Source organism: Lactuca serriola, chromosome 4 (genome assembly GCF_051521515.1).
Source record: "Lactuca serriola cultivar US96UC23 chromosome 4, Lser_US96UC23_V15, whole genome shotgun sequence".
Classification (NCBI taxonomy): Eukaryota; Viridiplantae; Streptophyta; class Magnoliopsida; order Asterales; family Asteraceae; genus Lactuca; species Lactuca serriola.
Window position 1 is genome coordinate 239,961,199 of NC_136411.1, and position 13,576 is coordinate 239,974,774.

Here is a 13,576-nt window from a genome sequence, read left to right on the forward strand (position 1 = left end):
TCTTCCTAGTCTAATACATGTAAGTTCTCTAACTTGAAATTTTGATGGGTATACTTGAACTCCATTGTTTCCATGATGATCATATTGGAACATTGTGCAACATTGTTATTTGGAGCCCTAAAATTATTTGACCTACTTGCTAAAGTTATGAAATTGCTAGCAGTTGCAGCTGGTTTGAAGCAAATCCCACGCCCCTGATGTAAACCACCATAATTTGAGTCAATAATGGTGTTGAATTGATGATTATTTTTCGAATTACTAATTTTCATACCTGAAGAATTGAGATCATTACCAAATTGTGTTTCTTCATCTGGATCAGATCCTACCATTTTTCTCCATTGAATCTATAGGTTCGAAGTAGAACCAGTCTAAAAAACATAAACAAATCAAGATCTTCCCAACATCATCATTTCATTCACTATGAAACAAATGGTTTTACATCAACAAAATACATTAGAAATCTCACTACATATTACACTCACACTCATATTACACATGAATAAGAAATCTATACATAAAACAAAGAGTGTGAACAAACGCTACCTATGAAACCCTAATCTAAAGGTGAGAAAGACGAGAGAGTTTTTAAGAATACAAAAGTGAGGAAATAGACTGAATGACAAGAAAATTGCAACAACAGTCACTTAAATACTTCAGATAAAGAAGATTCGAGGTTCAACTCGAAGTCTGCGTGTAAACCTGTAAACTTGCATCATATTTACCAAACATACCCACATTAATATATTCATTTACATAACTCGCCCTTATAGTCTATAAATTAATGTTTAAGTTTGAAACCTTTTAAATATAACTTTTTTAACACGCCCCCTCAAACTTAAGATTAATTTGAGAGAACAATCAGAAATCAACTTCCTTTAAAAACATCAATCAAACCAAGACGATTTGAAATGTATTCATGTTGATTAATTCCAAGAGATTTAGTTAAAATATCTGCATTTTGGTTTGAAGATTCAATTTTATTAACTTTCAGAATTCCATTTTTAATTTTTTCCCCGAACAAAATGAAGATCAACTTCAAAGTGTTTGGTTTTTTCATGAAACATAGGATTCAAAGCCAACTTTATAGCTAACTCATTATCACAAATAATATCAACATGTGAAATAGTTTTAATACGTAAATCAAAAAGCAATTTTAAAATCCACATCACATCACAAGTAATACTACCCAATGCTCTATACTCTGACTTAGTGGAGGAGCAAGAAACAGTAATAGATTTACGACTGAACAAACACTTTGCCTAGTCAGCATCCACAATCCCAATCAGATTAAAAGAATTAGTTTTAGTTAAATGAACGCCTTACCAGGACTGTTCTTCAAATATCTCAAAATTCTAAATGCAATATTAACATGAGAATTATAAGGATTATGCATATATTGACTTAGTAATTGGACAGCGTATGAAATATTTTGACAAGTAATTGCTAAATAAATCAATTTACCTATAACTTTTAGAAACTCAGTTATGTTAACCAAATAATTAGAACTATAATTCACATTCTCTTTTAATAACCAAATGAGCTTCAAGAGGTGTTTTGACAGGTTTACATGCGATCATACCAAATTCATGAAGTAATTTCATGCAGTATTTTCTTTGATTAAGACAAATGTCATTATCTATTTTTATAATCTCTATTCATAAAAAAAAAGTTTCTGATCCCCTAAATCTTTGATTAAGAACTGAGATTTAAGAAAATCTTTGACATTATTCAATTCAATTTTGCAATTGCAGTTATAATAATGTCATCTATATAAACAAGAAGCACAACAATAATATCTTTAGAGTTCCTAAAAAATAAAGAATAATCATTTATATTCTGTTTAAAACCAAAGGTGGAAAGAGAGGAGCATAATTCATTATTCCACTTTCTATGGGCTTGTTTAAACCTATACAGAGATTTTAACAGTTATAAAGCCTAACATCATCTTTTGGATGATACCCTTCAGGTAAGTTCATATAAACACTTTCAGAAAGGTACCCATATAAAAAACATTTGTAATATGAAGTTGGTAAAGAGGCCAAGAATTATAAACAACTAAAGAAATGACAATGCGAACAGTAACAATCTTGGCAATAGGAGAAAAAATCTCCTCATAGTCAATAACTTCCCTTTGGTTATAACCATTAGCCACAAGTCTGGCTCTATATCTGTCTATATCTCCATTAGATTTTTATTTGATTTTATAAATCCAAGGACAACCTATAAATTTTCTTCTTTTAGGAAGATTAGTGATTTCCCGGTTGTTATTCCTATAAGTGCTTACATTTCTTCATTCATAGCTTTTATCCAATTTGGATCTAAAGCAGCCTTACTATAACTATTGGGTTCAACAGTTTTATTAAGATTAGATAAAAAACAAAGATTTTCACTATTAAGAGCCAAATAGTTAACATATCTCTCAATTCCATATTTGTGTTTTCCCTCCACAACATAATCACTAAACCTAACTGGCATGTGAACATCACGTCCACTCCTTATAAACCTAGTAGACCGACCCTCATAAGGATTAGTATTAATTGAAATACTTTCCTCAGTCAAAGTAGAAAAACATGGAAACGTCACACCAGGAGAAGGCACATGTGCCTCATTAGTCTGGTTGCTGACATTATATGGGCAAGTCTCATCCAGGTTCTGGTATGCACTAGCAGCATCAGACTGATGGACACTTCTTAAGTTATCTAAACTAGTGTTATCAAGAAGAGTACTAGAATGCAATGACTCACCATAGGAAAAAAGGTCACTAGAATTTAAAGTGACATTAGATTTATCAGTTGAAGATGAAGACTTTAGCTTGAAGGGAAAAACTGATTCATAGAATTTTATAACCCTAGAAACAAAAAAAGATTTGAATGAAGACTAAGAACTTTATAACCATTTTTATCATAAGAGTAACCAAGAAATATTCATTTATCAGCTCTTTCAGAAAATTTATCAGAATTATTCAACTCAGTGGCAAAGCGTAAACTACCAAAAACCCTAATTTATCAAAAAGTGACGCATTATTATAAACAAGCTCATAAGGAGAAGCACCATTTAAAATAGAAGTAGGAGTTCTATTAATCAAGAAAACAGAAGTTAAAATTGGTTCTATTTAGTATTTAAGAGGTAAACTAGATTAAAACATTAAAGACCTAGCAACATTAAAATATGCATGTGTTTCATAGAATTTTACGTCCCTAGAAACAAAACAAGATTTGAATTAAGACTAAGAACTTTATAACCATTTTTATCAGAAGAGTAACCAAGAAATATGCATTTATTTGCTCTTTTAGAAAATTTATCAGAATTATTCAACTTAGTGGCAAAGCATAAACTACCAAAAACCCTAAGTTTATCAAAAACAGACGAATTATTATAAACAAGCTCATAAGGAGAAGCACCATTTAAAATAGAAGTAGGAGTTCTATTAATCAAGAAAACAGAAGTTAAAATTGGTTCTATTTAGTATTTAAGAGGTAAACCAGATTAAAACATTAAAGACCTAGCAACATTTAAAATATACATGTGTTTCCTCTCTACAACTACATTTTGTTGTGGAGTATGAACACAAGATGTTTGATGAAAAATACATTATGACACTAGCAATTGTCTCATTTTATGGTTTAAAAATTCAGTTCCATTATCTGACCTAACAGTTTTAATTCTAACACCAAACTGACCAAGCAGAATATTAAAGAAAATAAGAACACAATCATAAACTTCATCTTTTGACTTTAAAAGATAAACCAAAGTTGCTCTAGTGTAATCATCCACAATGGTCAAGAAATACGTAAATCCTTTTGTAGTTGTCACTCTATAAGGTCCTTAGACATCTAGATGAATTAACTCACCATGTTTGGAAGTAACATGTTGACTAATAGGGAAGGATTCTCTTGTTTGTTTAGATTTATGACATACATCACAAGGTCGAAGAACTTCATTACGAAATTTAAGTTTATATTTTAAAGAACCCAAAGCTTGATCAGAGGGATGACCAAGTCTGCTATGCCAAGTTAGTTTAGACACACAACAAATAGAAGAAGAATTATTAATACTAAAATAATTACCTAAAGGTACACTATTTATGTAATAGAGACCTCCAAATTCTCTACCATTCCCGATCACCTCCTTTGATTGTAAACCCTGAATTTTACAACTATGTTCATTAAAAATAACCTCACAATTACTGTCTTTGCAGACCATGTGGACATATAACAAGTTGACATTGAAGTCAGGAACAACAAAAACATCAAACAAAGTTAAGGAATTCAATAAGTTCATGTTACCAATTATTTCAATTTTAGTTGAAGTACCAATAGGATGACTAACAAGAAGATCTGATTCCATTTTTGAAAATTTAAAGATGAATTAAAGACTTGGAGAAAGCAAGTACTTGTCATATTAGCACTAGCAGATGCTTCCTCATTAATTTTTCTATCACCAATAAGTTGTACAATTTTGATGTATTGATCTTAGTAAGCTGATGAAACTTAGAATCTCCAACAGAATCAAAAAGATTAGAAGTATTTGAACTTCCAGAAGAAGTGGTAGTAGAATTGGCAGAAAATTTTTTGCTAAAATTATTATGGTTATTAGATTTATTTCTTGGCTTGAAGTCCTCATGTTGAGCTCTTTTTGATTAAGGATGTGCTGAAGGCTTTTGTGGTCGGTAAATATAGTACATGATGTGTGCAAACTCACTTAGTTTTAAACCTACTTTTAATTATAAAATAAACACACAAAGGCAGTGGACCTATCAATTGTGGTATAGTTAAATAAGTAGGGTATCGAACACAGGGAACTGTAAATTAAAACTAAAAAATAATTCTATCTAAATTAATTAATAAGTAGGGGGTTTTCTCTAGTTTTACAAGACTAGAAACTTACTAACTATTATTTAATCTAAAAACTAGAAAAACAAAGAATTACTAGATTCAATAATGGGAAGGAACTTCTGTTTAAGAGTTTTAGAATGATGAAATTTGCCTCAAATCTCCTTCGAAATTGGATTCTAGCTTGTATCTTCGTCCTCTAGGGTTTTTCTGACTCTTCAATCGCAGCTAACCTCTCCAGAATGCTTCTAGAATTCTCCCTCATCGTTCTGAGAAGTTATCTTTATATATGCGAAACGACTCGTCGAGTCAGGTGCCGACTCGCCGAGTCCATCTCTCAATCCCCGTATGTGATAAGTCTCTGGGTTTTTGAGTCTTTATCTTCTAGAATATTCGCACGGACTCTCCGAGTAGACGACCCTACTCACCGAGTCGGTGTTGTTTTTGGTGTTTTTCTTCTTTGTTCAATTCTCGAACTCCCAACCGCTTCTCCTGCTTCCTTTTGCTTCCAAGCTTCACTTTTGGGACTGAAAACATAATTCAAACACTTTTAAGTACCTTTTGTCCATGAAATGAAATAAATTAGCTAATAAATGAATAAAAATCTACACTTAATATGAACTAAATATGCACATATCAAAATACCCAACACTTGACTTTTGCTTGCCCCCAAGCAAAACTGAATTTTAAAACATTAGAATCACATATGACAACTCCAATCTAACCTAACCATTATGCCAAGAACGCAACGCATACATTTGTGTCTAAAATTTCCCTAATAACCCCCACACTCCAAATACTCACAATCCTCATAAACATTCGCCCACTCACCCCGAACTATGCTCATTTTATGCATCCCTCTGAATCCATCCGCAGAAAACCTCTTACCCTCAAGGTATTTTTAGTTGAGCAACCCAAGCATACATAATCTAGAATTACAATTTACGATACCACTATGGAGCTCTTTTGAATTCTTCACTTCCTTGATAATTTGATCTTTGATTTCTTTGAATTCACTACCTTTGTTGTTTGATTTTTGGTATCTTCAATTTTTGAATTTCTTGGAATTTTGATCTTCACTTTATTTGCTCCAAAATTCTTCAAGCTTTTCTTGCAATTCTCTCTCTCTTTTTTTTACATGTACCTCTCTTTTTTCACTCAAAACCCTACATGCTTAAGGTGAGGCGCTCAACCTCAACCTTTATTGGCTAACGATAATAATTTTCCTGGATACATTTCTGGTACACGATGCTAAACATATTGCATCCCTCAGGCTGAGCGAGGTCGTGTTTTTTTCCCATGATTTCACTACAATAAGGAGACCACAAATGCACTACAACGTATATAGGCTCAACTAAACATTTGGGTTTTCATGCAATTATCAACACAATTCTAACATGGAATCCTAATTTGCTTTTACCAAAATTTTCTAAATTAAGTCCTAAGTAATATTTTTGGTACGCAACAAATTTTTTTTTTTTTAAATTAGACCTAAATTAAGATTCTATATTTTCTAATATGTGACCAACCCCCTACCCCACACTTATTTTATGCAATGCCCTCATTGCATATTATGCAAAAAATAAAAATGCAAATATAGAGGGAATTGGAACAAACTCCTCTGGGGTAGCAGTCGATAGGTTGATAACTCTTCTTTTCAGCTCCATCTTCATTAGACTTTAGACATGGAAATAGCTCATCCATGCCCTTGGGCATCAAATCACATGTGGCGGCTCCAAATAGGCAGGGAAAACAGTGTAAGATCTTCAAGAATCGATATGGAGGAATAAATGGTCAAGTGGTAGACTCAGCAGCATCAAATCAGCAGTCCTCTTGGTATAAAAATGAATGACTCGTCGAGTCATATATGCGACTCGTCAAATATAGGCGCGGATAGCTTCGAATATGTGAGAATACAAGGCGACTCGTCGAGTCAGTTTAGTGCACTCGGCGAGTAGACCGCTGGGTGAAAAAAAATCGCATTCTGCATTTGTTCCAGCTTCTGATAAATCTTCAAAACTTCTCACAAATTCTAGACTCATTCGCTCATGTCCCTAGGGACCGGACTCGACACCTTAACTCTAGACTCTGCCCTTTCTTGACTTGTTTCCACTCTTTATAACTCTTATATTATTCTTTCTCCATCAAACTCTAGACCCTTCTATGCAAGCATTCTAACCCAGAATCTGAAAATCATCAAAGCAATTAAACATCAAGCATAAAGTAAAAGTCTTAAATTTAAACACACCAAACCCAAATAAAAACAAATTAAAAATTGTTCAACAAAAACATAAAGAACTAATCCTCCTCCTCATCATCATGGTCCTGTACAGCTCCACTTCCACTAGCGCCACTCCTTCTTGCATTAATCACCTCATCCCAAGATGGAATATATGGGAAGTTACCACCATCGATATGCGGAATATGAAAGTGGTCAAAAAGTCGAATGTGGGATTGGTTGCTAAAATTGAGACTCCTTGCCATTTGATCTTGCATTCTCCTCATCTAAATATTATACCAATCCATTGGAACTTCATCATTATCCACCGGAATTACCGGAGGTTCCTCCTCCATATCTCGCTCCCTCCTCGGTCTAACCCTCCTTCCCGGTGCCTCGGGACCAACCACTGGATCATCATGCGAGATAGCATAATGACCACCACCATAGTCCTCAATAATCCTAGCCCTCCTAAAAAGAATGGGATCGATTAAATGGAGGGGTAGGAATCACCGTCATCAAATTCCATGCACCGAGGGTCATCAACAAAAACGAGTTGGCTAGCCGTGTGACAAACATTCCACCATTAATTTTTGATGTCTTGCGATCCTTGACCGCACCCTCCGCCAAATAGGAAGCCAAACACCACGGAATGTTGCAAAAAGTGTCTGGTGTGATAATGCTCCATAGATAAAAGACATCAAGGTTAGAAACCTTGTCATCATCCTTTCGTTGGTTGATGGTAGTGGAGATAAGGCGGTGAATGAGACGGTGCGTGGGCGACCGAATACTTCCTTCTTGGGCCCACTTTGGAATGTACAACTTGTTAGCGATCGTATTCCACCATCCCGTGCTCGTAACACCATAGGGGAACACCTTGTGAGAATGTTCCATAAAGGCGCGAAAAATAGCAGTCGAGACCAATGGGCGGTCATAGATTCCCAGCCGACAAGCAAGATCAATAACTGAGCACTGATGAAACTCGCCCCCAAGGCAAAAACTGAAACTTGCTGGGTGATAGCAATCGTCACCTCCACGGAAAGATACCATAGAGAAGAATTCCCAGCAAAGTTCCCGGTACACCGGTTCTTGAATACGAAAGACCCTGCTCCATCCGTCACAAACCATTGTTTCCCCTTCGAACGTAAATTCCTTCACAAGATAACATGCTAACTCCTCCTCATACTGCACATTCTGCAACCAATCCCAATCAACTCTGTTTGGCACGTAGATCTCCTTTTTTCTAACTTCAGCTAACTTCTTCTTCCATCTCGTCATGGTTGAAGCTGATTCGATTTGAGGAAAATTCAACCAAGGAAAATCCCCTTGGCGTCCACTGGAACCTTGACCCCTGTGAAACATTGTCCCTGCAAAACAATGAACACAAAACCCAAAAAACACAGAAAATCATCAAAATAGATCACGCCTGGGTCCCCGACTGGACTCGTCGAGTCCATGAGCGACCCGGCGAGTCGTATGAACTGCGCGAGTCAGTCGGCGAGTCGATCAAAATTCAACCACAAAATCTCAAAATTTCTTCAAGGGTTTTGTCCAGGGACATGTCTAAAATGTATTAGGGCAAGAATAATCATCCAAAACATCAGATTTGATGTAAAAGCAAAACCCTAAGAATTTACTATTACTCAAAATCGGGTATTCTATGAAATTGCTACCCTAGATCATCTAAAAATCATGCCTTTAACAGAAATTAGGAAGAAATTCAGTACCTTTTGTGATGGAAATTGAAAAACTTGAAGGAAAGATGAAGAAGTTGATGAATGCTTGAGAGAGAACCAAAGTGGAGGCGCACGGCGAGTGATGGGGAAAAAAACTGATTTCATTAGGGTTAAAAACCCTAGCTACCGGTTGTAAAAATTATTATTATTATTATTATTGTAAATAAAACAGACTCGTCGAGTCAGAGACAGACTCGGCGAGTCTGGTCGCGATTCTATCCTCTTCTGAAATCTGAATGTACTCGGTGAGTCATGTTCAGACTCGGCGAGTCTCTTACAAATAATTCAAAAATTATATAATTTTGCCATTTGTTTAGAAAAGAAAATTTATTCCACCCCACACTTAGTCCATACGCACTCTCTAGCAGACATGTCCGACGAATTGGAAGATTAAAATCCCAAAAACGAAAAAAAAATCAAACAAAACTAAAAAGATAAAAGAAAGCAAACTCTAAATAACGGGTTGCCTCCCGCCAAGCGCTTCTTTTTAAGGAGTCGTTAGTTGGACTCCTTCCCATCTACGTTTCTTCCTCTTCCAGCATCGGGAACGCACGCTTAATCTTTTGTGGTTTGTACTTTGTCTTGTAAGCGTGAATCTTCTTTTTGTAAGCCCGTTTTAAGTCTTCTTTCTTCTTTCTTACAGCATTATCCTCAGCTGCTTGAAATTCTCTTCTCCTCTTTTTCTTTTTCACCCCATTCTTTTGCACCTTTTCTTGCACCTCCTTTTCCTTAAACTTAATTACTTCATATTTTGTGAAAGTTCGTGCTCTAGGTTTGGTAATGAATGGTTGATCAGCATCAACTCTCCTATCCTTTGCCTTCTCTTTTTCAATGCTTACCTCATCTTCAAGTGGGATTGCATCAAGACATACTATATGAACGTGTTAAACTTCAGTATCGATTTCTCCTTCTACTGTTTGTTCTTCTAAAGAATAAGGAAAAACATCCATGTCCAGCACATGCAGAGAACTAACAACAAGCAGATCTAAGTCGTCCAGGTTTTTGGTAATTTCGACTGGACTCGTCGAGTCTAGGAAAGTGACTCGGCGAGTCGGATCGCATTTCACCATTTCCACTGTGTTTTCCGAGTCGGCTCCTTTCAGCAGCTTTTCTATCTCCTCCAAGTCTTTGTCAAAATCTCTGTTACCACCAGAAGGTAGCAAAAACTTGCTTGGATCTTCTTCTTGCAAAAGTGCAAGTTCTTTTTGTAGTATCTCATCATCCAAATCGATAAATGAGATCTCTTCTTTTCCTTCCTCTTGTTGCTTGATCTTTGGTAAAGCTCTAAATATTTCTGACTCGTCTCCTACCCTTAACGTTAGTGTAGACTCACATACATCAATTAAAGCACATGCGGTGTTTAAAAATGACCGCCCCAAAATAATCAGAATTTCGGGGTCTTCTTCCATATCAAGCACCATAAAGTCTACTGGAAAGATGAACTTGTCGACTTTAATGAGAAGATCCTCGCAAACGCCTCTTGGATGAATTATTGTCTTGTCTGCCAAATGGATCTTCATGTTTACCGGCCTTGGCTCCGGTAAATTCAGCTTCTTGAAGAAAGAGAAGGGCATTAAGTTGATACTTGCACCCGAATCGATCAACGCTTGAGTGACAAGTGCATTTCCAAATTGGCACGAAATTATGATACTCCCCGGATCGCCCTTCTTTTCAGGTAACTCACTCAATATTATTTCCGCGACTTCAGCTAAATATTTCCTAGCAGCAAAGAGACCCTTTAGTAAGTTAAAATACTTGGGCGTTTGAAGCATCGTTTCTACAAATGGCACGTTGACTTGTAGGGCTCTAACATGCTCCATAAAAGCTCTATAAGCTTCAACTTTTTCAACAGGCATGGCTTTGATTGGGAATGGCAAAGGGGGATTATATGGCTTTAAGGAAATGACCGTTTTGTCATTAACGCATGGACTCGTCGAGTCCATTAGAGGGACTCAGCGAGTCTGATCGGGTTTAGCTGGAGCCGACTCTTCTGCCTTTTCTGTCTTCCTATTGGAGATCCTCTGTGCATGTGTGAAAATTTCTTCATAGCTGGAAGTCACAATACTCACATTCTCCATTCTTGGATTATTTTCGGTGTTACTTGGAAGTTGACCTGGTCTTCTTTCATTCACTTGATGTGCAAGTTGTCCCAGTTGTTTCTCAATGTTGAGAATGTATTGCAACATCGTGATCATTGTGTCTCTTTTCGGATGCGGCTATGAATCTAGTGAACAATTCTTCTAAATTGGCTTTCTTTTCCATTACCGGTTCTTCCTTTTGATTAAATCTCCTCTCCTTCTGCTTGTATTTCTCCTCCTTAGCCTTCTTGTATTCTTCGTATGGGAGCCATTCCTTCTTCGGTTTCCGCCAATTCTCGTCGTATCGATCTCCACTTGAGTAGAACACTTGAGCCTTCTTGTTTTCATTTTCATCCAAATCACAATCCTTTGTGAGATGGGGCCCTCTACAATTCTCACATCCAACTCGAATAGCATGGATTGTTTGATCCACTTTTGTCATCCTTCTATCTAGACTATCGACCTTAGCTATCACCACCACCATGCTATCGTTTACCGAGTTCACTACCCCCCGACTTACTTCATTTCTTGGATTGTGGTATTCTCTAGAATGCTTAGAGAATTCTTCAATTAACTCCGTGATTACCGGGGGCGCCTTCTTCGTGAGCGGGACTTGTGAATCGAGCAATTGCCTTGTGGTGACATTGACTCCATCATAGAAAATGGAGACCTCTTGTTGGCTATTAAGGTCATGGTGTGGGCAATTTCTAAGCAAACCTTTGTACCTTTTCCAAGCTTCATAAAGAGATTCGCTGGGTTGTTGCTCGAAGTTGGTGATGGCTTTCTTCAACTTAGCAATTTTGGAAGGTGGGTAAAAGTGGTCTATGAATTCTTCTTTCATCTTGGGCCATGTGGTGACCGATCCGGGAGGAAGTGACTTGAGCCAATCCTTTGCAGCACCCTTGAACGTGACTGGAAGCATGCGAAGTAGTTGGGTCTCACGTGGCACATTCGGTACATTGAAGTAGTCAGCCACATCATTTACTTCATCCAAGTGCTTGTAGGCGTCTTCGTGGTCTTTCCCATAAAAAGGAATCTCCTTGAGTTGAGCGAGAATATGGCCCTTTAGCTCGAAAGTAGTGGTTGCGGGAATTGCGGGCTGCACAAGTCCCAGGCCACTGTCATCGCGCATCCTCTTCTTCCATTCCCCCATGGGGACTTCATCGATAACCATAGTGATAGCTAAATCGTCTTCAGACTCGGATTCGTGCTCGTATGTGGGTTCTTCTTCTTCCTCGGTCTCATACTCGGTGTCTTCTTGAATTGGGTCTCCGATTATCAAAGAGGCACTGGATGCTCCTGATTTACTGCTCCTCTTCTTGCTGAAAATGGACTTGAGGTTTTTGAGTGGCGAGTTTTTTGAAGAAGCGGATTCTCCAACGGTTTTGCCTTTGCTCCTCTTTAGTGCGGATTTCGGGTCTTCAAGAGGAAGGACCAGAGGTGTATCAGATCCTCGGGTCATGAAACAACTGTAAAGAAAACAAAAAAAACGCATAAAAAGAACAAAAAATAAATAAAATTAAAACTATGAATCAGCGATGAACTCGCCGAGTCGGGGCGAATGCACTCGGCGAGTTGAAGGCAAAAACAAAAAAAATTTCTAGTTACTTTTAAAAACGGATTTTTATTAAAACTTATACTACTTACTAAATTACCTTTTATTTAACTTTGTGTAAGATAAATCCCACACAAAGGATCGATTAGAATTTAACGTTAATTTTAGAACCGTTCCCCGGCACCGGCGCCAAAAACTTGATGTGTGCAAACTCACTTAGTTTTAAACCTACTTTTAATTATAAAATAAACACACAAAGGCAGTGGACCTATCAATTGTGGTATAGTTAAATAAGTAGGGTATCGAACACAGGGAACGGTAAATTAAAACTAAAAACTAATTCTATCTAAATTAATTAATAAGTATGGGGTTTTCTCTAGTTTTACAAGACTAGAAACTTACTAACTATTATTTAATCTAAAAACTAGAAAAACAAAGAATTACTAGATTCAATAATGGGAAGGAACTTCTGTTTAAGAGTTTTAGAATGATGAAATTTGCCTCAATTCTCCTTCAAAATTGGATTCTAGCTTGTATCTTCGTCCTCTAGGGTTTTTCTGACTCTTCAATCGCAGCTAACCTCTCCAGAATGGTTCTAGAATTCTCCCTCATCGTTCTGAGAAGTTATCTTTATATATGCGAAACGACTCGTCGAGTCAGGTGCCGACTCACCGAGTCCATCTCTCAATCCCCATATGTGATAAGTCTCTGGGTTTTTGAGTCTTTATCTTCTATAATATTCGCACGGACTCTCCGAGTAGACGACCCTACTCGCCGAGTAGGTGTTGTTTTTGGTGTTTTTCTTCTTTGTTCAATTCTCGAACTCCCAACCGCTTCTCCTGCTTCCTTTTGCTTCCGAGCTTCACTTTTGGGACTGAAAACATAATTCAAACACTTTTAAGTACCTTTTGTCCATGAAATGCAATAAATTAGCTAATAAATGAATAAAAATCTACACTTAATATGAACTAAATATGCACATATCAGTACACTTTGTTCCATAAAGGTAGTGTCTCCAGATTTTTAGGGCGAATACTACTGCTCCTAGTTCGAGGTCATGTATGGCGTAATTGACCTCGTGCGTTTTTAATTGCCTCGATGCATAGGCAATGACCTTTCCTCGTTGCATTAACAAACATCCAAGGCCCTGGTTTGAT

The 13,576-nt window shown here is 36.8% G+C and overlaps 1 non-coding gene across 1 annotated transcript; it reads left to right on the forward strand.

Moving 5' to 3' along the window:
- Nucleotides 1-11,550: 11,550 nt before the first annotated feature.
- LOC145049033 (small nucleolar RNA R71) lies at nucleotides 11,551-11,657 on the forward strand. Its single transcript, XR_013683153.1, has one exon. It is a non-coding gene; the product is annotated as a small nucleolar RNA R71 (small nucleolar RNA).
- The last annotated feature ends 1,919 nt before the right edge of the window (nucleotides 11,658-13,576 follow it).